The sequence below is a fragment of the Silurus meridionalis genome, chromosome 8 (genome assembly GCF_014805685.1).
Source record: "Silurus meridionalis isolate SWU-2019-XX chromosome 8, ASM1480568v1, whole genome shotgun sequence".
Taxonomy (NCBI): Eukaryota; Metazoa; Chordata; class Actinopteri; order Siluriformes; family Siluridae; genus Silurus; species Silurus meridionalis.
The window spans coordinates 8,623,419-8,647,079 of NC_060891.1; the positions used below are offsets into that span (position 1 = coordinate 8,623,419).

The 23,661-nt window shown below is 43.0% G+C and overlaps 4 non-coding genes and 2 pseudogenes across 4 annotated transcripts; all 6 read left to right on the forward strand.

The window, feature by feature from the left end:
* The first annotated feature begins 2,245 nt into the window (after nt 1-2,245).
* LOC124390704 lies at nt 2,246-2,443 on the forward strand. The gene has a single exon (XR_006926844.1). It is a non-coding gene; the product is annotated as a U2 spliceosomal RNA (small nuclear RNA).
* A 267-nt stretch (nt 2,444-2,710) lies between these two features.
* Nucleotides 2,711-2,806, forward strand: LOC124390662 (annotated as a pseudogene).
* Nucleotides 2,807-9,687: 6,881 nt separating this feature from the next.
* On the forward strand, nt 9,688-9,878 carry LOC124390679. Its single transcript, XR_006926824.1, has one exon. It is a non-coding gene; the product is annotated as a U2 spliceosomal RNA (small nuclear RNA).
* A 352-nt stretch (nt 9,879-10,230) lies between these two features.
* Nucleotides 10,231-10,345, forward strand: LOC124390653. The gene has a single exon (XR_006926800.1). It is a non-coding gene; the product is annotated as a U5 spliceosomal RNA (small nuclear RNA).
* A 6,174-nt stretch (nt 10,346-16,519) lies between these two features.
* On the forward strand, nt 16,520-16,735 carry LOC124390703 (annotated as a pseudogene).
* A 260-nt stretch (nt 16,736-16,995) lies between these two features.
* On the forward strand, nt 16,996-17,110 carry LOC124390661. The gene has a single exon (XR_006926808.1). It is a non-coding gene; the product is annotated as a U5 spliceosomal RNA (small nuclear RNA).
* Nucleotides 17,111-23,661: the final 6,551 nt, after the last annotated feature.

Sequence of the window (23,661 nt, forward strand, 5' to 3'; positions counted from 1 at the left end):
AACAAAATAGGAAAAACGCCAAGGGGGGTCAATACTTTTGCAAGGCACTGTAAGTAGTTTGTGTCGCCATTATATGGGAAAAACCAACAAAACGCCACCTAGAGGGTTAATTGTGTAAAACATGGCGGATTTTGTGTTTGATTTGAGACTTGGCGCATAAATAAAACAAAAGTTTACTGATTAAAAATATTTTTATCTGGAGTTTATTTATTTATTTTATATCTAAGTAAAGAAAGGACATTGTGGATAAATGTATTTTTTCCCGAATGTTTTAATCTCCCCTCTTTATATTTAGATATTTATTAATGTATTTACATTTTTTTTTTTTATTGATAGCGCATTAATAAAACTTAGTGCCGTTTACAATAATTTTAATTTTGACAGCCATATCTATATCTATATCTATATCTATATATATATATATATATATATAAATACAAAACAAATAAAAAATGTTGCAGAATGAATGTGTCCAGGCTAAGGATCCGCATATAGAACACAAGCAGAGAAAAGATGATGATGATTATGAATGTGTCTGTTCTCAGTCATGTTCTCATCACTGACTCCCTCTGTCTCATCCACATTAACCCCAAACTTCTTACTGCCTTCTGCCTGCTGATTCTTAGCTTCGTAAACTAGTCTACATCTGTGGTGAGTGAGAGACAGTACATGATACACCAGCAGATTGAAAAAGACGCGCAGTAACAGGAAACCGGTTGTTCGGCTGAAATCAGCGCGCAGTGAAAAAAATATATTATATATTTATTTCATCAAATCGATGGATTAAAACTAAAGTAACGAGCCAGTTTTAAAAATGTAAGAAGTAAAAAGTACAGATATTTGTGTAAAAATGTAATGAGTAAAAGTAAAAAGTTGTCTGAAAAATAAATAGTGGAGTAAAATACTGATGCCAGAAAAATCTACTTAAGTACAGTAACGAAGTATTTGTACTCCGTTACTTCCCACCTCTGCTGAAATGCTGGATCACTATCGGCATTCCATGGCGGAGCTGCTGGGTTGGATGGGTTGTGTGTTTGAGTAGGCTGCGAGCTCAGTGAGTTCCTACACTGTTGTCCGAGAGGCTGTGGTGGAAGGAGTGGACAGCTGTAAGGCCAAGCTGCTGCAGTAGGGTGAGCTCACAAAAGGGAACAGAGACGCCATGCTTCAAATGCTGGATGAGCATAAACTTCATCTTGAAGATGTTCTGATCACAAAAACAATGCCCGCTAACGGATCGATTATGGCTGTAAACAAATGATTGAAGCAGACACTGCATAGATATAATGCTCTGGCTGGACAGGTGGCAGGGATGAAGGTGGAGATGACTGCATTTTTTAGGGGCCACGTGGAGGTGCTGGCAGTCATGCAGGAAACAGCAGTTCATGGCTTCACTTCCCTCCAGGCTGAAAACAGTAACCTGAATGAGCAGATCAACCAGGCCAGCCAGCAACACAAAACGCGTGTAGAGCAGCTACTTCGCCGTGTTGAGGTTCTGATGAAACTCCTGGTCCTGAAAACGCAGTCTGACTTCACTGGGCTTCAGAAGGCATCAGATGCACAGGGAGCTTCAATGGAGACTCTAAAAGATCAAAATGCAAAATGCAAAAAAGAGCAAATGCACCGAGGCCGAACAGGAAAGCTTTTTAGTCTGTGCTCGCCTAAGTTCATGTACAGACAGAGTGATGAAGGAGATTAATGGAGTGGCAGAGGACGGGCGCACGTCTTCTGTATAAGAAATACCCACGTGTCCTGGTGCCACTGAGGAGCAGAACAGAGCTGGTGGATGAGTTTAGGGCTCAGCAGGAGCAGCTAATGAATGCTCTCAGTCAGTGTGACGTCCTCACCGAGGAAGAGGAGGAGGAGAAACCTGTGGATCAGGACTCTCTGGAGGGTGAGATTTGCAGCTCCAGTGATAGTAACTCGACCCAGCAGTCTATATCAAAAGAGAAGTTGATGTGCTATGAAGAAAGAAGGGTTCCATTCCATAAGAAAAAGTCAGAAAAAGAAAACCTCAACAAGTCTCGTTCTAAGGTAGCTGAGAACAAGACCTCCGTGGCTCCACATCGGTCCAGATTACCTCTCAGGGCCCTAAATCAGTGATGACTCAGGGATTTCTTTTCTTGAACAACTTTTTTTTTTGTTGTCTAACATTAAAAATGCTTATCTACTTAATGTTTGATTGTCATGATTTTAAAATATTCTGTTTCTTTTTTATTTCCTTGTTTGCTGTTTTAATGTTCAGCAAAATGTTTTTCACTTAATTAAATGATTAAATGGAAAAAAAAAAAAATCTTTTCTTATCAGTTTAATATCTGATATGTCCTCTATATGAGGACTACATATTAAACGGATTTTTGACCGTGGGAGTCGGAACAGGGGCTTGCTCCATCCGCTCCATGAATCAGCCCGGTATTGCAGTACTTCTGGGAATGGTGCACCTCTTTACCTGTTAAAAAAGCAGAAATAAATAAGGAAAAAAAGAGCAAGCTCATGCTCATTGTTCTTTTCTTGAGTGCAAATAGCTCTCAGTTGTGTAGCGTGTTCAATTTCATTTAATAAATATAAGTCCAATCTTTCTTTTCTTTTCTTTTCTTCTTCTCTTTTCTTCTCCTGTGCATTATCAACAGTTTTCCTGCCACAGGCCAAATTACCCTTAGCAAGCTTTCTAGCTCACCAATGGACTTTCAAAGGCCTAGCAACACCCGAAGTATAGCTCAGGTTTCTCTTCATTCACGAATAAATCTTTCCGTGGAGAGGAACATTGATGAGTTCCAATTATTTTTGCAGTCTTTGCTATTGCAAAGCTACTTGTTTGCTATGGTTCAAGAAAAGAATTAGCATGGTGAGACTTTTATCTAAATCTTGTGGCTAGCTTCTACAACTTTTTCACCACCGCGCTGTGTGATATGCTGAAGAGTGGCTCAATAACTACCGTCCAGTAGTCAAAGCATTTTCATTGGGTACCCTTAAGGCCGTCGCTTAAATCAGGTTATCGCTTCTCGGCCTTTTGGCTAAGACAGCGATCGCTCTTTGTGGGTTCCCGTCTGAGGTCTTTTCTTGTGGCTTCAGAGACAACTTGCAAAGAGTACATTTTGCTTAGGTTCGTGAAGGTAAGTGCTTTTATTTATTTATTTATTTATTTATTTATTTATTTATTATCTATTTATTTGTTTTATAATTAGTAGTCCTTTTAGTTCGTTGTTTTTAGGCTAGTGGTGCCTCCAAAATGTCGGCTGCTCGTGCCGGCATGAGGAGGCACCACAGCGTGCGCTTTTTATTTAAAGAGGTGGAAGGGAGGCTCCTGGGGATGTCACGGCTTGACTTCTCCAGGAAGCTTATCCAAAAATCTCTTAACTTTAAACCCAATGAACTGAACTGTTTAGTGACTCTGCCCCTGAATAAAGGGTTTGATGTTAGTTTTAGAACTGCTTCCCTTTTAAGTAATTTTTGGCAAAGGTTTGACACTGTAAAGGCCCAGTTCTCCATGTTCACAGTGGAGAAGCTCTCTGACAATTCACTTAAAACAGTGATTGTCAGAATGTTTAATGAAACTGTGAGTGAAGAAGACATTTGTGTCTGGCTGGGCAGATATTGCACTGTTTGAGGCCAACCAGTCAAGGTGTTAGGTGAGGATGGCATCTGGAACTGCTCCTGGCGAATCCCCATTAAACAAGTCAAGTCAGGTCAAGTCAAGTTTATTTGTATAGCGCTTTTCACAACAGACATTGTCTCAAAGCAGCTTTACACAAATCAACAGTGATGGTGAATGGTGTGAATTTGTCCCTGATGAGCAAGCCGTGGCGACTGTGGCAAGGAAAAACTCCCTTAGATGTTATGAGAAAGAAACCTTGAGAGAAACCAGACTCAAAAGGGGAACCCATCCTCATCTGGGTGACATCAAGAGTTTGATCATAAATCTTTCAACAATATAGAACACTGGACAGTGAGAACTAACATGATTACTGGAGTATAAGATTATAAGTGATGTTCTTTCTGCAGTCTTATACAGTCTATATGGTTAGTAGCTCCGAGTTTTATGAGCTCAGCATTTGTGATCACCACAGATCCAGCATCAGCTTCTCCATGCCAGAGCCTTTAAACACTCCAGGAGGTCCAATGTCAAAACTCCACACATGTAGCAGGATCCAAATGGCACTGGTACGTTTCTAGATGGTTCGGGATGTTTGTGAGTTCGGCATCTACTTCTTCAAAGGTCCGTAATCATCACGAGGTGGGAGGTGACTGGAGCTGGCCAAACCTCAGGGTGTCTCGGGATGGGGAGAGAAAGAGAAGCAGTGGACAGGAATTAGCGTAGCTGCTGTTCATGATATTAACAGCACAAGTTGATAATGTGCATGTGATCAGATGTTCTGGAGCACAAGGTTATGATGTGAGACGTATGTTATGTGTAGGCTTTGCTAAAAAGATATGTTTTTAATCTACACTTAAACTGGGAGAGTGTGTCTGAGCCCCGAACACCGTCAAAAAGACTATTCCAGAGTTTAGGAGGTAAATGTGAAAATGCTCTACCACCTTTAGTGGACTTTGCTATTCTAGGAACTACTAGAAGCCCAAAGTTTTGAGATCTCAGGGAGCGTGGCGGATTGTAGTGTGTTAAAAGACTGGATAGATACATGGGAGCCAAACCATTTAGTGCTTTATAAGTGAGAAGTAATAGTTTGTAGTCTATTCGAAACTTAACAGGAAGCCAATGTAGGGACGATAAGATCGGGGTTATGTGATCATATTTTTTTGACCTTGTAAGAACTCTGGCTGCTGCATTCTGGACTAACTGAAGCTTGTTTATTAATGATGCAGGACATCCACCTGGTAACGCATTACAGTAGTCTATTCTGGAGGTCATGAACGCATGGACGAGCTTCTCTGCATCGGATATGGATAACATATTTCTTAGCTTAGAAATATTTCTAAGGTAAAAGAAGGCTCTTTTTGTAACTTGATTGATGTGATTTTTGGAAGACAAGTCGCTGTCTAAAATAAAACCCAGGTCTTTTACCGTTGAACTAGTGGTTACAGAACATCCGTCTAAATGCAGGTTGAGATGCTGGAGCGTCTGTATACTAGTTTTTGGGCCGATGAGCAAAATCTCAGTCTTATCAGAATTTAAAAGTAGAAAGTTATGGGTCATCCAATCTCTTAGTTCCTTAACACACTCAGTTATCCGGGTTAATTGAGCTGTATCGCCTGGTTTAGATGAAATATATAGCTGAGTATCATCAGCATAACAATGGAAGCTAATTCCATGCCTTCTAATAATATTTCCTAACGGAAGCATGTATATTGTGAAGAGCAGGGGTCCTAGAACTGAACCTTGCGGCATGCCATAATTTACTTGCATTAGCCTGGATAGCTCTCCATTTAAATCTACGAAATGGTAACGATCGGACAGGTAGGATTTAAACCAGCTTAATGCCTGTCCCTGAACAGGCATTAAGCTGTAGACAATAGGACAACGCCGGAGGTTACCAGGGCCTGAAGCATCTGCCTTCGATGATTGTGTTGGGAGAGAACAGAGGCTACATACACTACCAGGGCATGCCCAAATTATGTAGAAAGTGTGGGAGAATGGGGCATTTAGCTGAAGTGTGTCAAGAACTTGTTTGTGGGAAGTGTAAAGGAATTGGTCACAAGTTTGAAGAGTGTACCATTGGCAGACGGTGCAATCTTTGTGGAGAATCAAACCATCTTTACAGAGATTGTCCAGAGAGTTTTGCCAACAAATTAAAAGGCAAAAAGATGGCCACCCCACAAGAGGAACAAACAAAGAAGGAGGCGGGCCCTGAGGTTTTGGCAGGAAATTTAAACTCCCAGCCAGCCTCAGGGATTGGACAAGGTGGAGGAAGTGGGGCGGCCTCAGGGGCGGAATCAAACATGGAGAGGGAGGAAGCCCCTCCCTCCCCAGAAAAGGAGTTGGAAATGGAGGAGGGGGAGGAGGAAACAACTTCCACTCTACAAACAGTTTCAGAAAAGTCTATGGAGACTAGTGGGAGGGACTGTGAACTCCCTTATGCTCAGGTGCAGAAAAGGCCTGCGGGATCTCCTCTCTTGGTAACAGAAGGGAAAAAGCTAAGGGCAGTGCATCGGCCAGATACTTCCTCCCTGGAAGATATGGACCGCATGTGGCCCTCACCGCTCCCCAATGAGGTCTCTTTTCTGCATTTTCAGCTGAAAACATCGTCGCCAAAAGAGCTACAAGAAATCCCTTCTGTGGCCCGGAGGCCTCGGACACTTGCCCCTCGACCCCCAGCCCATGGGGATAAAAGAGGAGCAATTGTCACAAGAAATAATGTGATTTTAATGTTTGTCTCTGCAGTTTTAAAACAAAGTACATGCCTTTAAATCAACCATACTGCTCATGGCCCTCACAATTTCAACAATTAATGTCAGAAGTTTTTAATGTCAATGGCAACAAGTGTGACGGTGTTGCCATTTTAATCAATAATCCAAACATCATGGTGGAGGGCAGCACGGTGGTGAGGGACGGTCGGGCACTTTTAACAAATCTGACTTTTTTAAACAAGGATCTTAATATTCTTAATGTGTATGGTTTTACTGAAAAAAATGAGAGATATGAACTTTTTGAAGACCTGCAGCCCCACATGCTTGGGAGGGCTCCCCTAGTTTTAGCAGGGGATTTTAACTGTGTTTTGTCTAGGAAAGACAGAAAAAGGGCGGATAAAGATTTTAATGTAGACAAAACATCGGTTTTATTGCAAGGTTTAGTAAGAGATTTTAAATTAGAAGACTGTTTTAAAACCTTGCATCCAAGAGAGGAGGGCTTCACCTGGTTCAGTGGTGACGACACCAGAGCCTCTCGAATAGACTACGTTTTTACACGGGACTGCCATCCAACCAATGCTACATTGACGCCCCTCTTCTTTTCTGATCACCTTATGCTGTCGTGCACCCTTTCACTACCCACTGGTGTGATGGTAGGGGGAGGGTTGTGGAAGCTGAACTGCTCCCTTTTAGAGGATGAAGGAGTGGTCAGAGAATATAAGGAGCAGTTCAGCCAATGGCAGACCCTCCAGGACCTTTTCGACTCACGAGCACAGTGGTGGGAGATGGTAAAAGACCGGACAAAACAGTTTTTAAGGAAGAAATGGAGGGAAAAAAAGTCGAAGGAAGAAAGACGCATGGTGGGGCTGCAAAAAAGACTGCAGAGATATTTTAAACTTTTAAATAATGGGTTTGATTTTAAAGAAGAGTTAAATGAAGTGAAAAGGGAGATGTCAGTTTTAGCAGAAACCAAGGGTAAGGGAATTATTTTAAGAAGCAAAGAGAGAGAGCTGGAAGAGGGAGAAAAGTGTACCAGGTACTTTTTTAAAAAGATTATATCGAAGGGAGGGGCTTTTACAAAGCTAAATGTTGCGGGTAAGGAAACAGAGAAGACGGAGGAAATTTTAAAGGGAATCGAGACATATTATAAAGACTTGCATAGCCCAAAAAAAGTACACCTCAACACTGTAGAGGAAGTTTTTAAATTTTTAGACAAAAAAGGTCGACAAAAGGCTCTTAAAGGTTTTAAAAAAGGGAAGGCCCCAGGTATAGATGGACTCCCTCTAGAGTTTTACCTGACCTTCTGGGACATTTTAGCACATGACTTACTGACTGTTTTTAAAGAATTTGAGACCTTGGACAGACTTCCTGACAGCTTTAGAATAGGGATAGTTTCTTTGCTCTACAAAAAAGGAGACAAGACGGACTTAAAAACTGGCGACCGATCACACTTTAAAATTTTGACTGCAAACTTTTTAGTAAAGTTTTAGCTTCACGCATGTTGACAGTTTTAGAGGACGTGATCCGCCCGGATCAAGCCTGCACTGTGCCTGGGAGAAAGATCACAGACATCCCAGTACTGATCAGAGATGCCATCTGTTATGCGAGAGACAGAAACATTCGATTAGTAGTCCGAAATTTAGATATTGAAAAAGCTTTTGATCGTGTCTCGCACCAGTTCCTGTTTCAGGTTCTGCAAAAAATGGGTTTCCCAAAACGATTCATAGCTTGGGTGGGACTGCTGTACAAGGGCTTGATCAGCAGAATCTTGGTTAACGGGCATGTGTCCAAAGCGGTAGATATCCGCAGCGGCGTCCGTCAGGGCTGTCCGTTATCTCCCCTTTTGTATGTGGCCTGTATCGAGCCACTGGCGCAGATATTGAGAAAGGACAAATAGATCAATGGACTGACCGTCCCTGGGACCAGTGGACTGACGGCGACTTGCGTGTTATACATAGACGATGTGACCCTTTTAGCCACAGACGTTTTATCGGTACGAAGAGCGATGGACTTGACTGACTGGTACGGTCGGGCTTCGGGCGCCAAGCTCAATAGGAGCAAGTCCGAGGCCCAGCTTTTCGGGCCGTGGAAAAACATTGACAGAGGTGGACTGAAAGTGGATTTTAAAACAGAGTCGACGATTTTAGGGGTAAAATTTGACAAAGAAGGGGGAGGGAGCGGGAACTGGCCTGACTTGATAGGGAAAGTTAGGCAGCGACTGGGTTTTTGGGGACTAAGACAGATGACGATAGAAGGTAAAGTTTTAATTTTTAAAGCAGTGATTTTACCTTTGTTTTTATTTGTCTGTTCTGTTTTTAGTCCCAACAGGAAATTTCTTTTGGGGTTGGAGAGAGCGGTGTTTTACTTCTCGTGGGGGTCTAAGTGGCAGCAAATAAAGAGGGAGGTCATGAAGAAAAGACACGAGAACGGCGGCAAAGGCCTCCCGGACCCCCACCTGTTTTTAGGCAGTTGTTTCACCGCTCTCCACGTCCGCTATGCTGTGACCCCATCGAGTGAAACAAAACAGCTGCTATGGCCCGATTCTGGATGGGGTCTTATCTGAGGATGTTAAAGATTTTACCTGTTGACTTAAAAACCCCAGTGTCTTTTAACCTCCTCAAGGAGTATGGTTTTATTAAAAAGTTTTTAAAGAAGTACCTTCTAGAAAATTAAAATGTCACCATTTTATCTGACCACAAGTCTCTTATCTCTCTTATTTTTATCTCTCTGATTCTTATCCCTTGCCAAGGATATATGACTGTATTTACAATGTAGGTTCAGCTCGTTTTGTGTCAAAATTGGACTTGCTTAAGGGTTATTGGCAAGTACCACGGACTCCTCGTGCCTCAGAAATTTCTGCTTTTGTCACCCCTGACAGTTTTCTGCAGTATACAGTTATGCCCTATGGACTTCGAAATGCTCCAGCTATGTTCCAGCGTCCATGTTCTTTTGCCAGTGTGAGTCTAGTCTTCTTGACTCTGTGAAACCCACTTGGAAATTGTTTGTTACCCTACTGCACTTGCACCCCTTTTGAATCTGGTTCCTCTCAAGGTTTCTTCCTCATAACATCTAAGGGAGTTTTTCCTTGCCACAGGCTTGCTCATCAGGGATAAATGCACACCATTCACCTTGACTGTTGATTTCTGTAAAGCTGCTTGAGACAATGTCTGTTGTGAAAAGCGCTATATAAATAAACTTGACTTGACCATTAAAACAATAACTAACCAAAATTTTAAATTTAGACTTTTATTTAAATCTTGTTGCTAGCTTCTACAACTTTTTTTACTAACGCGCTGCATAATATCCTGGAGAGTGGCTCAATAACTACTGTCCAATAGTCAAAGCTTTTTCATTGGGTACTCTTAAGGCTGTCACTTAAATCAGGTTATCGCTTCTTGGCCTTTTGGCTAAGAACAAGTGTAGTATCTGTTCTTATCAGTTTAATATCTGATACGTCCTCTATATGAGGACTACATATTAAACGGATTTTTGACCGTGGGAGTCGGAAGAGGGGCTTGCTCCATCCGCTCCATGAATCAGCCCGGTATTGCAGTACTTCTGGGAATGGTGCACCTCTTTACCTGTTAAAAAAGCAGAAATAAAGAAGGAAAAAAAGAGCAAGCTCATGCTCATTGTTCTTTTCTTGAGTGCACATAGCTCTCAGTTGTGTAGCGTGTTCAATTTCATTTAATAAATATAAGTTCAATCTTTTCTTTTCTTTTCTTTTCTTTTCTTTTCTTTTCTTTTCTTTTCTTTTCTTTTCTTTTCTTTTCTTTTCTTTTCTTTTCTTTTCTTTTCTTTTCTTTTCTTTTCTTTTCTACACCTGTGCATTATTAACAGTTTTCCTGCCACAGGCCAATTTACCCTTAGCAAGCTACAAGCTTTCTAGCTCACCAATGGACTTTCAAAGGCCTAGCAACATCAAAAGTATTGCTCAGGTTTCTCTTCATTCATGAATAAATCTTTCGCCTTTTACTAAAGATTTACGTGGAGAGGAACAATGATGAGTTCCAATTATTTTTGCAGGCTTTGCTATTGCAAAGCTAATTGTTTGCTATGGTTCAAGAAAAGAATTAGCATGGCGAGACTTTTTAAATCTTGTTGCTAGCTTCTACAACATTTTCACCAACGTGCTGCATAATATCCTGGAGAGTGGCTCAATAACTACCGTCCAGTAGTCAAAGCTTTTTCATTGGGTACTCTTAAGGCTGTCGCTTAAATCAGGTTGTCCCTTCTCTGCCTTTTGGTTAAGATCAAGTGTAATATCTTAGCGCGATGCCACAAGAAGGTGAAAAATGGCGAGTGGTGCGGCTTAGGCGCACAGTTCGGCTTGAATTGAATTATGAATTGATCAGAATCATGAGGGACTTTTGTGGGATGAGTCCGTCTAAGATCTTCTGTTTGCAAGATTTTACGTCGTATGGTTTTTTTGGATGTAACCTTTATTTCTTTCGCGGACTGCTCTTTGTTTTTTGACCAGTGTGCTCGTCAGCCTGAGGAGGGGGTGTTCGAAGGTTTCCGTTTGGTTCCTCTTTTGCCATAGATAAGGTTCCCATTACGGTTCATCTCTACAACCCGTTCGTGCCAGATGAGGATGTTCGGGAGTTTCTGAACTGCTCTACAGTTTCAGCTGGTAAGAAAGTGAGAGGCCGCTTTGGAATCTGCCCTCACCGGGGTTTTCTCCACTACCCTGGCCAGCCCCTTTACTGCCGAAGGTGTAGTGCCATTGGACATAATAAGGAGGCCTGTACTGGATGCAGATGCCGCCTTTGTTGATCCGAGGATCATGCAGCCATAGACTGTGGAGTACCCAAGACTTCAAAGCGGGATTCAAAGAGGATCAGGGTGGAACAAGGTCAAGAATTTGATCTAATCCCAGTGGAAGAGGCCAGAGCAATAATGGTGACTCAATGACAAACAATAAGGGGTGGTCTCAGATGCCGGCAAGGAGGGTAAGGGTAACAAAAGCAAGGGGGAGGGGAAAGAGGGATGGGGAAGAAGAATAAGGAGTTTTGTATTGGAAAACATAGCAGAGGCCTTGTGTTTGCATGCTTATGTATATATTTTTTTATATATAAAATAAAATGCATTTATTTTCACTTGCCACATTAAATGTGCATGGGATTAAACAGTCCCTCAAAAGGTCTGCAGTGTTTTTAAGTTTGCATTCTGTCCACTTTGATTTGTTTCCTGCATGAGTGCCATTTAAGTTCAGAGGCAGAGGGGGTTATTTTTTCCAAAGTGAGGGAAAGGGGGATGGGGTGGGAATTCAGTCTTGTGATTGGGTCATTGTAAGCAATGTAGTAGTGGTTCCTGGAAGGGTGATTTGTGTAGATGGAAGCTGGAGGGGGGTAAAGTTTAGGGCTGTATGGGTCTATGCTCAATGTAGAGCAGGCGAAAGGCAAGGTTTTTTTCATCTCTTAGAGCCTCTATTCTGAGTGTTATTGGTGGGCAGGGATTATTATATTATATAAATAGGCATCTTTCCAAGCAGATCCCACAGTTAGGAGGAGTCAGGCAAGGTTGCCCGTTGTCTCCAATGCTCTATGTAATATACGTAGAGCCATTGTTAAAACACCTTAGGAGAGAGCCAGCCTTTCAAGGACTGCACATTTCAGGTGCAGGTGTGATCAGGGCCAAAGTGTCAGCATATGCTGATGATGCAACACTTTTTTTGGGCCATGAGGGGGACTTTGGTGTTGTTGGGCGAGTCCTGGAAGCTTTCTCGGAGGCCACCGGTGCTCGAGTTAACTGGAGTAAATCCTCAGTTTTGTATGCAGAAGCATATGTTTTCCATAACAACCCTTGTGTTTTCCCCAGGAGTGTTGGGCAGGTAGTATGTCACGTGACTTACATCTTGCAACACGTAGATGATACTATGTATAGAGACACTAGCTAGGAGTGTGCACTACTTCTGTATTTTTGTTAGTTTAGAGGGTAAGCTAGGGCGTGTAGAGGCGCGGAAAATTGTTTTGTTTGGAGTTAGGTTAGTGGTTTATTACTGAGTTAGTTGGGTTTTGTTTTATTGTGTGCGCCACTCTCCGCCTCTCTCTCCTGTGGATTATCTATTATGTTTTGGTTTTTGACTAGTGTGTAAATATTGTATATACTTTGCCATATGTTCCTCATTGTTTAAATAAATCCTTTTATATTATACTTGTTTTACGTGTCCTTTTCCCTGGCCTATTCACAGAATGGATCACAGTATGAATGTTACAGCTTTAAACCCTAGACGTATAAAAAGAAGCCGTAACAGTGGCACGCACAAGATTGTTCATGGAATGGAAGGATGGTGGAAGAGGGGTGGCTTGTGTCCATCTTAAGACCATGGCATTGTATGTGACTTTCACTGCTAGGTTGGTTAGGGGTGAGGAAAGCCATATCTCATCTTTGTTTGCAAAATTCTGGTTGGGTTTTACCCTGCGAACAGTGATCCCCTTTAGAGGCACAGTGCCATGGTTGACTGACCGTCCAGATTATTATCGGAAACTAGCTGAATTCGTTTGGGATCAGCCATGGTGTGTGGTGGATAGCATCATACTGGACCATAGAAGGCTGTATAAAGAATGAAGGGATCGCTGCACAGCACAATCTGGCGGTGACTGGTTGGTCTAGCAGCCCAAGTGGCTGGACGGGGCCAGCAAAGATTTGCAATGGCTGGGAGCCTTAGGCCATCTACCATTTAGAGAATGGTTGTATCGGCATGGCTCAAGTCGATCGCCTCTGTGTCCAAGTGGATGTTGTGGCGAGGAGACTTTTGAGCACGCTTTGTGGTCTTGCCCAGTAGTGACCCAGTTCTGGAGTCACATATCGGAGTGGTGGGTAGCAAAAGGGGGCACAGGTCTGAGCCGGGAGCTGGATGGAAAAGTGTTGAGACGTATAGAGCCAGCATGGGTGAGGCTGCTTTGGCAAGTTGTGTCAGTGGCTAAATGCATTGTGTAGGGGACAAGGTGCAAACGTATTCATATGTCAGACTAGATTACTTGCTCCATGCATTTCTGGCTAGACTTAAGAAAGTTCAGGGGGTACAGAATGATGGTGAGAGTTAAGATAAATAGAGAGGGAATGGGCTGTTAAATCAAAAGATAAACTGTATAGATAGGATAGCAGGAGAATTTGTTTAAATGAACTGAGAAATGAACAAGCTCATGCTAGAGCCGCAACTCTACACAAGTAGGCTACTATTATTGGGAGGGATTTTGTTGTAGACGTGGAGGGGAGCTGGCCCAGGTAATGGCGTGAGCAGGCCTGGTGGACATGTTCAGGGTGGTCGAACCGCAGGCTTTGGGCCATACCTGGAGGAATACCAGAGGTGATGCCTCATGGCTCGACCTCCTGTTTGTGGCAGAAAGTGCGAGGTGCAGTCGTTCCTCCTGAAGCCCTTCTGGCCCTCTGATCACTGCTTGGTGATTGGTAAAATTTGGGTAGAGGTGGGGCAAAGAGGATGGGGCTCGTGGAGGTTAAATGTGACTGTGCTGCAGGACCCCTCCTTTTGCAGAGTGTTCTGCCACCTCTATGAGGGCTGGCGGCATATGTGAAGACTGTATGCCATGCAAGCAGATTGGTGAGAGGACACCAAAAAGCGGATTGCCATCCTGTGCCGCTGGTGGGGACAGGAGATGGCAAGGAGAAGAAGAAAGAAGGCTGAGGAGGAGGCCTGGCAGAATGCAGATCAAGGGCGGATCAGGGACGCTAGTGAGGCCTTGCCGGCCCACTATAAGGCTGAAGCCTGCAGTTATTTTGTCCAGGCAGGCAAGCAGGCATTAGAGGAAGACGAGCGTCCAACGCGTTATTTCTATAACAGTGTTAGAAGTCGTCAGCGGGGCTCGTACATGCAAGGTCTGAGACAGTGTGCTCAGGTCGTGACCTCGGCCAGGAAAATGCTGGAAGTGACTAACTCCTTCCACAGCAGTCTCTTTGGCATGAGGGAAATTTGAAGTGACCTCGCAATGGCTTTTTTAGACACTGTGGCGGCAGGCTGCCGGGGGATAAAGCATCGGAGCTAGAGGGACAGATTTCCCTTGAGGAGGTGGAGAGAGCCATGCTTTCCCTGAAGACAAGCGTAGCCCCCGGTGGGGACGGTTTACCAGTGGAATGGTACCGGACTTTCTGGCCACTGGTGGGCCCGGATTTGTTGGCCTTGTATAGGGAAGCAATAGAGTGCAGTGCCCTACCTCTGTCCGCTAGAGTAGGGCATGTCACTCTCCTACAAACAAAGGGCAACAGGCTAAACCTTGCAAACTGGAGGCCGATCACGTTGTTGACGGCTGACTACAAGATTTTGGCTAAGCTAATGGTTCTGCACCTGAGAGAGGTCATGGTCCGGGTGGTTCACCAGGACAAGACCTGTGGTGTGCCCGGGAGGTTGTGCGGCATGACCCTGGCTCTGATCAGAGATGCATGGCATGGGCAGAACAGCGCAGGGTACCTTTAGCCATGCTAAGATTGGACCAGGAAAAGGCCTTCGACCAGGTCTCACACGAGTTCTTATTCGCACTCTTGGAGCGAATGGGCTTTGGGCCTGCTTTTACTGCCATGATCCACCTGCTATACGCTGGGGTGGTCAGCCGCATGGTGGTGAATGGGCACTTGTCCAAGCTGATTGTACAGCGAGGAGGGGTCAGGCAGGGATGTCCGCTGTCACCTTTGCTCTATGTTTTGTACATGGAGCCTTTGGCAGAATGGCTGAGAAGGGAGCCTGCTTTCCAGGGACTACATATCCCAGGTGCAGGATGGATAAGGGCCACAGTGTCGGTGTACGCCGATGATGCAACAATGTTTCTTGGCCGGGATGAGGACTTCTGTGCGGTGGGGCATGCTTTGGAGACCTTTTCAAAAGCCACTGGAGCACGTGTTAACTGCAGTAAGTCTGCGTTCCTGTATGCAGGAGCATGGGCAAGAAGGACTGACGTCCCAGTGGGGTTCTTGCAATGCCAGGATGGGCTCAGGGTTTTGGGGGTTGTCTTTTGGAGGGAGGGCAGGGCCCAGAAGAACTGGGATATTGCCCTGATAAAGTTGCAGGTCAAGGCGGAGGGCTGGGGCAGAAGGGAGTAATGGTGGTGAACTCTGATCTGCTGTCAGGCCTTAATCACCTGGCTCTTGTCCTTCCATCCTGTTTGTAACAGGAAGGCTTCTGGAGCGTGCCATGTTCACGTTCATCTGGGGTGGAAGGAGAGAACAGGTTGCCTATGCCAGAATGTACATGGAGCGGGAAGAAGGCGAAGGGGGTAATCTGTTCTCCCTACAAGACCATGGCAATGTATGTGGCCTTTATGGCAAGGTTGGTCAGGAGATAAGAGGGGCATGGATCAAACCTGTTTGCAAAGTTCTGGTTGGGCTTTGTTTTGCGGGCAGTGATCAACTGACCGCCCATGGCATTATCGGAAGGTGGTAGAGTTCATCAGGGATCAGCCGTGGTGTTTGGTGGATGGGAGATAGTGAAAGTCTATAAGAGATGGAGGGACTGCTGTGCGGCACAAACCAGCATGGCCTTACCCCTTATGCCAGACATCGATTGGGCAGCTCTGCAGCCCAAGTGGCTGGATGGGGCTAGTAAAGATCTGCACCGGTTAGCGGCTCTGGGCGTCTTACAGTGAGAGAACGCCTATATCGGCATGGATCATGTCGTATGCCTCTGTGCCCGGTTGGATGCGGCGGTGAGGAGACAATTGAGCATGCAATGCGGTCGTGTCCCATCGCGACTCAGTTCTGGAGACGTGTCGCAGAGTGGTGGTCCATGGAAGGGGGAGGGGCAATGCATCGTGACCTTGTGCTGTACGGCAGTGGTTTGAGGTGCATGGAGCGAAGTGCGTTCTATGGGGCACAAGGTGCGAATGCATCCGGAGCCTGTCACCACAAGTCAACCAGAGGAACCTGTTCTGGGTGTTCAGGGCCAGACTGTACAGGGACAAGGCTTGGTAAGGGTAGGAGTGGGAACAATGGAGGGAGGGGGATTCTCAGGGATGACAGTGGTAGGATCTCCATGGTGGCCCTCCGTTCAGGGGTAATAGGGTAATAAGGGGGGTTTGAATTTTCCTCAACATTTACTGTTTTTTTTTGTTGTTTGATTGTTTTTATTTTGAAATGGGATGGAGTAAAAGTGTGTACTAGGTTAATTTAAATTTTGATGCACAGAATATGTTTTTGTTCAATGAGTTCTTTTGGTTATGCATGCATTTGGAGGGGTTGGTTATTTGTTTTGTTTGTTCCGAATGAAATTATAGTTTGTTGTTTACTGCATGCATGACTGTACTGAATGGTGTGTTTTGATATAAAAAAAAAATCTGTTCTTATCAGTTTAATATCTGATACGTCCTCTATGTGAGGACTACATATTTAACCAATTTTTGACCGTGGGAGTCGGAAGAGGGGCTTGCTCCATCCGCTCCACGCATCAGCCCGGTATTGCAGTACTTCTGGGAATGGTGCACCTCTTTACCTGTTAAAAAAGCAGAAATAAAGAATGAAAAAAAGAACAAGCTCATGCTCATTGTTCTGTTCTTGAGTGCACATAGCTCTTAGTTGTTTAGTGTGTTCAATTTCATTTAATAAATATAAGTTCAATCTTTTCTCTTCTCTTCTCTTCTCTTCTACACCTGTGCATTATCAACAGTTTTCCTGCCACAGGCCAATTTACCCTTAGCAAGCTTTCTAGCTCACCAATGGACTTTCAAAGGCCTAGCAACACCCAAAGTATAGGTCAGGTTTCTCTTCATTCAGGAAGAAATCTTTCGCCTTTTACTTAAGATTTCCATGGAGAGGAACATTGATGAGGTCCAATTATTTTTGCAGGCTTTGCTATTGCAAATCTACTTGTATTATAAAGTGTGTGCTTTCTCAATAATCACATAGTACACCGTCATGTCCAACTCACGTGGTTTATTCTCCAACATGTATATTAACTTCGGTCCCCACCACATACATCGTCACTCTGCGCTCTGCAGTGTATTATGGGTAATGCAGTCCCTATTGCTACACCTCCCCCTTTTAGCTAAGCAATGCATTTTTTTTAATTAACACCACACATATTAACATTTTCCTTTACAACACATTGTAACCTTTCTCTTGTCGACACATTAGCACTTTCTTTTATCAACACATGTAACACATTCTTTTTCAACACGTTGTAACCTTCTCTATATGAAATCCTCATTAAAATTCCTGTCTTTCCCCATTTCTTATTTATTTATTTATTTATTTATTTATTTATTTTACTGGAATTGTAGTAGTCCACAGACAGTGTTAAGACGGTTTTCACACTGTTTCACACACATTCCTTTGTCTGTTCAGTGTCTATAGAATATTTACGATGTTAGTATGTAAGGTAAACAGGGAGTCTTATCTGGGCTCACACATCTCTGGCTAGTATATCCTCTTGTCTAAACAGGAAACAACTTTAGGTCAGCTTTCTCTCAATGTGTGTATATACATGTCTGCTGCCCACAATAAACCGAAGAAGAACATTTGCTGTGTGTGGCGTGATTCTTTCCTGAATTCAGAAAGGCCTATGGGCATCGCAGGTCGTATGGAAAACCTCTCCAAGAATTAAGTTTCGTTTGGGCATGATAACAATCGAACAACTATAAATTAAGTCTTTCTGGGGGCTTGTAAACCCGGCCTACTCTAGAAATGCCTCCAGTGGGTCGAAGATGTTTCCTGTTTCTCTGCAACATCCCTTTTTCAACTTCCACAATGTACGATCTTGAAGTCTGAGCTGGGCTACGCACAGATCCATAAAATCTCTCTGTGACCAGCCATACTTTTTGATCATTCTGCAAAGGAGGCAAGTGATGTGACTTATGACGACAATTGTAGTTCATAGCCTGACGTTGTCTTGCTTCCTCATCCTTTTACCTGTATTTCTGTAGATCAGGCCATTTAGGATGTAGCTTTTTGAAATTTGTGGTAGGGTGGTGCAGATACATCTGCCCATAAGCAGTTGAGAAGGGAAAAATCCATGCTCCAGAGGTGTTGCTCTGTATGTTAGCAAGGCTTTGCTGTAGTCATTGTCTTTAGTCCAAAATCCTTTAATTGTGCGTTCAGCTCGTTTAGCCTCTCCATTCGCTTGGGGATAACGAGGACTGCTCGTGGTGTGTTTGAAATTGCATTCCTGTGCGAATTGTTGGAACATATGTGATACAAACTGTGGTCTATTGTCGGAGATGACCTCCTCTGGAATACCATGTCTAGCAAAGACCTCTTTAACAGCATTGACCGTGACCTCAGCCGATGTGACATTTGAATGTGCAACTTCTATATATCTGGAAAAATAGTCCACAATGAGCAGGTATGTTTTCTTTTCCATTTGAACAGATCCATCCCGATTCTCTGCCATGGATGTGGCGGAAGTGAAGAAGGTAAGAGTGGTAAACTATTTTGTGTCGCTTGCATGTGTGGCACTGTTCCACCATTTGAGGAATGTGTGACGAAATACCTGGCCACCAGACGGAGTGTTGTGCTCTAGCATGGCACTTTGTTATCCCCTGGTGTCCATCATGTATACGTTTTAGTATGTCGCTCTGCAGCGTCTCTGAAATGACAAGTCTGTCACCTTTAAGCAAAATGTCATTAGGTACAGTCAGTTCTGCTCTCACCTGCCATTACGGCATCAACTCTTTGCTCAATTGATGTTTTTCTGGCCATCCTGCAAGACAGTGTACTTTTACCTTTCTGCAGGTGACGTCTTCAGGTTCAGCTTGTTTAATCAGCTCCAGTTTGTTGTCAGTTACAGGGAAGGATGACACAATCATATCCACAAAGACATTTACATTCCTTCTAGCTGTAAGTCTGTCTGTGATGGACCCACCTCCAGTGGTGCCCGTGAGAGTGTGTCTGCTGTGATAAGGGTTTTCCCTGGAACATGCTGAATATCAAAACTGAAGCGCAGCAAGCGAAGGCGAAATCTGTCTGTGAGCAATGTGAAGTGCAGACCTTGTAGATATGAAACCAGTCTCTCATATGCCCATGTCACTGCTAGCGCTTCCTTTTCGATTTGCGCATAGCGCTTCTCTATGTCTGTTAGACTCACGGATATGTATGTTACTGGCCTCCATGTTCCGTCTTTTTGTTTCTGTGACAACACAGCACCTATGCCGTAAGATGATGCATCTGCAGCAACCTTTGTCTCTCTGTCTGGGGAATAAGCAGACAGCACTTGTCTCTTTGGCTCATCCCATAGTCATTAATTTCTCTGTTTAAGCAGTTCCTTCAACGGGACTGTGAATAAAGCAAGTTGTGGTAGGACTTTAGCAAGGTAATTTGCCATTCCGAGGACTGCCACACACCTGGGCTCTGGCATATGCAGAATAGCACTCACTTTGTTTGGATCTGCCTCCAACCATTTTGTTGTGATTTTGTGTCCAACGAAAAGCATTTCAGTCTTAGCAAACTCACATTTTTCATTAAGTGTAAGTCCCACTGTTTGTAGTTTTTTCAATACTTTGTTCAGACACTGGTCATGTTTAAATTTGTTACAGCCAAAGACTAGGATGTCATCTGCATGACATTTAACGCCACTGAAATCCTCCAGCAGCTGTGACATTCACCTTTGAAAGTGTTCTGGTGCCGATGCAATGCTAAATGGAAGCCTATTGAAAAAATATCTCCCAAATGGAGTAATAAATGTGGTGAGAGGTCTCGATTCTTCTGTAAGGGGAATCTGCCAGAAGCCTGATATTGCATCTGACAACATGGCTAAAGACTGATCCACCGCTGAAAGAATGTGGCGCTCTCTTGACACATTTGTTTAGATTTGTCAAGTCCACACATATACGTATCTTTCCATTTGCTTTAGAAACAACGACCATTCCTGCACACCATTCTGTGGGGCTGCTCACCTTTGAGATTACCCCCATTTACTCCATTCTGTGGGGTATGGGAACTCTACGGGGTGTTGACAATGCGTATGGTATTGCCCCTGTCTGCAGCTCTATGTGATATGGGTCTTTTAGCAATCCTAGGCCACTAAACACTGATGGAAATGCTCTAATGTAGTCACAGTCCTGTTGTGTGACTGTCTCTATTCTGTGAATGAGATTTATGGCCTCAATTGCAGGAAGACAGAGAAGAGATGATGTGAGTTTGTTTACAACATACACTTCCTGAATGCTGCTTTGAGCTTAAGCACTCAGCACGCACAGGAAACATCCTTTAACATCCAGAACGTTGTGCCCTGGGCCATTAAGTATTTTTGGTGCTGTTTTCAGCTCACCAAACTTATTTGCTTTGAAGATATCTTCTGGAATCGCAGACACAGCTGCTCCTGTGTCCAGTTTACAATGGATAGGAGTTCCATTCACATTGACTCTCTCAGTCCATTCTGTAACAGTCCCTGTTAACAGGTCTCTGAGAAAAGCATAATCCTCACCTCGTGAGGATTCTCTATCTTGTTGTGAAACAGAGTCCTGTTTGTACGTCCAACACACAACTGCATAGTGGCCCTTTTTCTTAAATTTTCGGCACTCTGCTTTTTTTGCCGGGCAGTCTTTCCATTAATGTTTTTTCCCAGTCCACATCTACCACAGTCTCTTTGTATAGATTTTTGTTTCCTTTTATCTTCCAAATATCTGTCATATTTCTTATACCGGACCGTTTTATTGCTTTAAGCATGACCTCTGATTGCATCCATATTCAAACTGTGAGTGACTGGTGTGCCTGTTCCGTGTAACACCTCTTGTTGTTTATTGACTGTTTCGTTGTGGCGCACTGTTTGGATAGCTTTGGCTAATGTTAGCTCTGGGGCTAGTTGTAAACGTTCTGACAGTCTTCTGTCTCTGATGCCCACAACTATTCTGTCTCGGATTAATTCTTCTTTTAATGCCCCAAAATTAGTGTTCTGCCAGTTTGTGTACTGCTGTTATGAAAGCCTCAATGTTTTCACCATTGTTTTGGCATTGCCGATTAAACTGAGCCCGTTCAAATATGACGTTGTGTTTGCCAACACAGTGCTGTCTGAATGCCTCCACCACAGAGTCATATGTCTTTCTGTCTGACTCACTCAGCGGTAATAGAGTGAAGATATCATCTGCTTCGTCTCCCATGGCATATAACAAGGAGTTGATCTGGTATTTCTCAGGCTTTTCACTCAAACCAGATGCTAGACTAAAGCGCTCAAATCCTCTGATCCATCTCGGAAAATCTGCTGATGTGAAGAAATCATTTTATTCTGATCTATATAATTAAATGCTAATGAGAGACTATGGAAAAAGCACACGATGACATGTATTTCATAAAACGGACACAGGGTGGCAGTAACAGGGGGACATTTAGTGATGCACAGAGCAAGACGAGCTCATAATCCAAGTGAATGGAGAATGAGCAACAGTTGTCCTGCTTTACTGATTTCTCTGTAATATTTGTAATATTTCCAGGTCAGTTACACACCTTTTATGTGATTACAGATGTTTAGAAACTAATATGAATCCCAGTGATGTGTGCTCTGCAAGTTAAAAGTATGTCAAATGTGTAAACATTTAAGTTTAACAGCATGCGGTTGAGAAAATGGTGGCCGGCGTCCGCATGTTTATTTTATGTGTTTCTTATGGCTCCGGGGCATTTGTGGATTTTTCTGTGTGTGTGGAAAACAGTTATAAGTGTGATACAATGTTATGGCTACAACCTTGTTTAAGGGCATGTGCAGGTTAATACTACGAATATACAGATGCAGTTCATAGCACTGAACGCTAAGTTATGAGACAGATACGTTTATTTTTTAAGTTAATGTTCTTATAGTGTAAATGTAATACTGCACATGAGGTTTATTCTGTTGTATAAAGTGGTGTATAAAGTGAACACTTATAAAATGTAAAGTTATGACAAAACTGCTCTTTTGATAAGAGGATAAAGAGGAAAGATGGGTAAACATGATTGATGTTAGACTAAAATAAGGATTTAAAGGGAATATGTTTATTTTTGGTTTCATACCAATGTTAATAAGTTGATGGCTGTAAAATGTGTGAGGATACATGCAGTGTTGGGCAACGTTACTTTTAAAAGTAATACATTACAATATTGAGTTACTCCCCAAAAACGTAACTAATTACGTTACTTAGTTACTTTATGGAAAGTAATGGGTTATATTACTTTCGCGTTACTTTTGCGTTACTTGTATCTCTTTCATGCCTTACAGGTGTAACAGGTGTAATATAGATAATTGCCATTAAGAAATAAGTTATATTAGGGCAAAAGACATTTCTTAAACATTTAAAATGTTTAATAACTTTTTAGAGAACAATAAGATGATCGATTAAATTTTGACCACGAGGCTGAACACTTTTCAGTCGCACTCTTCTGTACACTGCTTTGCAATCTGCCTTCGCCGTCAGGAATGTAACTATCGTTCGTGTATATAAGGTTAAGGATGTGGGCTGCACACCGGTGACGTGGAGGGAGAACATACCTTTCGCTGTCATCTCGTAAAACATTGTGCAATTCCGTAAATATGACCTCGTCCTCGTCTACGTCATTCTCTGCTTCATCATCAGCTTGAAACATTCTGAACGCTTTTACAAAGTTCACACTATTATCAGTGACCGTGGCAGTTTATCTTCCCACAAAGAACAAATGAGCTGTGAATTTGCTCTCTCTCTCCGCTGCGATGGCATCGTACATGTCTCCCATAGAAAACTTTTATTCTGAGCAGTCCATAGAGCTGCAGAGGTGGAAAGTCAGCAAAAGTTTTCTATTTTTCTGTCTCCATTTCCATATATGCAACATCGCATAATGTTGCATATATTCAACATTAAACACACACACACACACACACACACACACCTGTAGTGCTGTGCTTTGCATGCAGATGATTTTTTTTTTGCGAAGTGGTATTTTTTGCAGTTGACGAGCTTTTCACCAACACATAATCTACACTTAACCATTATTCCCTTCTCCTTTTCCTCGACTATTTCAAAATAATAAGAATACTTCCATCGCAGTAATGTAATGCCCTGGTTTGCCATCTCCGCTTCTGACCAGCTTCTGTTCCCGCGGCTCGCATGTATGAGTGCGCGATTCTACGTGACTACGTTCATTTTAATTCAGTATTTATTTTTTTATGCAAAATAATTATACTGAAAAGTAACTCATTATTTTTTTTAAAAAGTAACTCAGATATTAATGTGTAAATTTATAAAGTAACGCGCTACTTTACTCGTTACTCCAGAAAAGTATTATTATTACGTAACGCACGTTACTTGTAACGCCTTACCCCCAACACTGGATACATGTATGTGGAAACAGACCTTTGAAGAATGTTTAAGTGTCATTTTGGTAGAGCGGCCTTACAGGTTTGCCTTCTACCCAAATGATGGCAATACTCGCTGTGATGTTCCGTGTAAAGTGGTGTTTATTTACAGCGTGCTCAAGTGC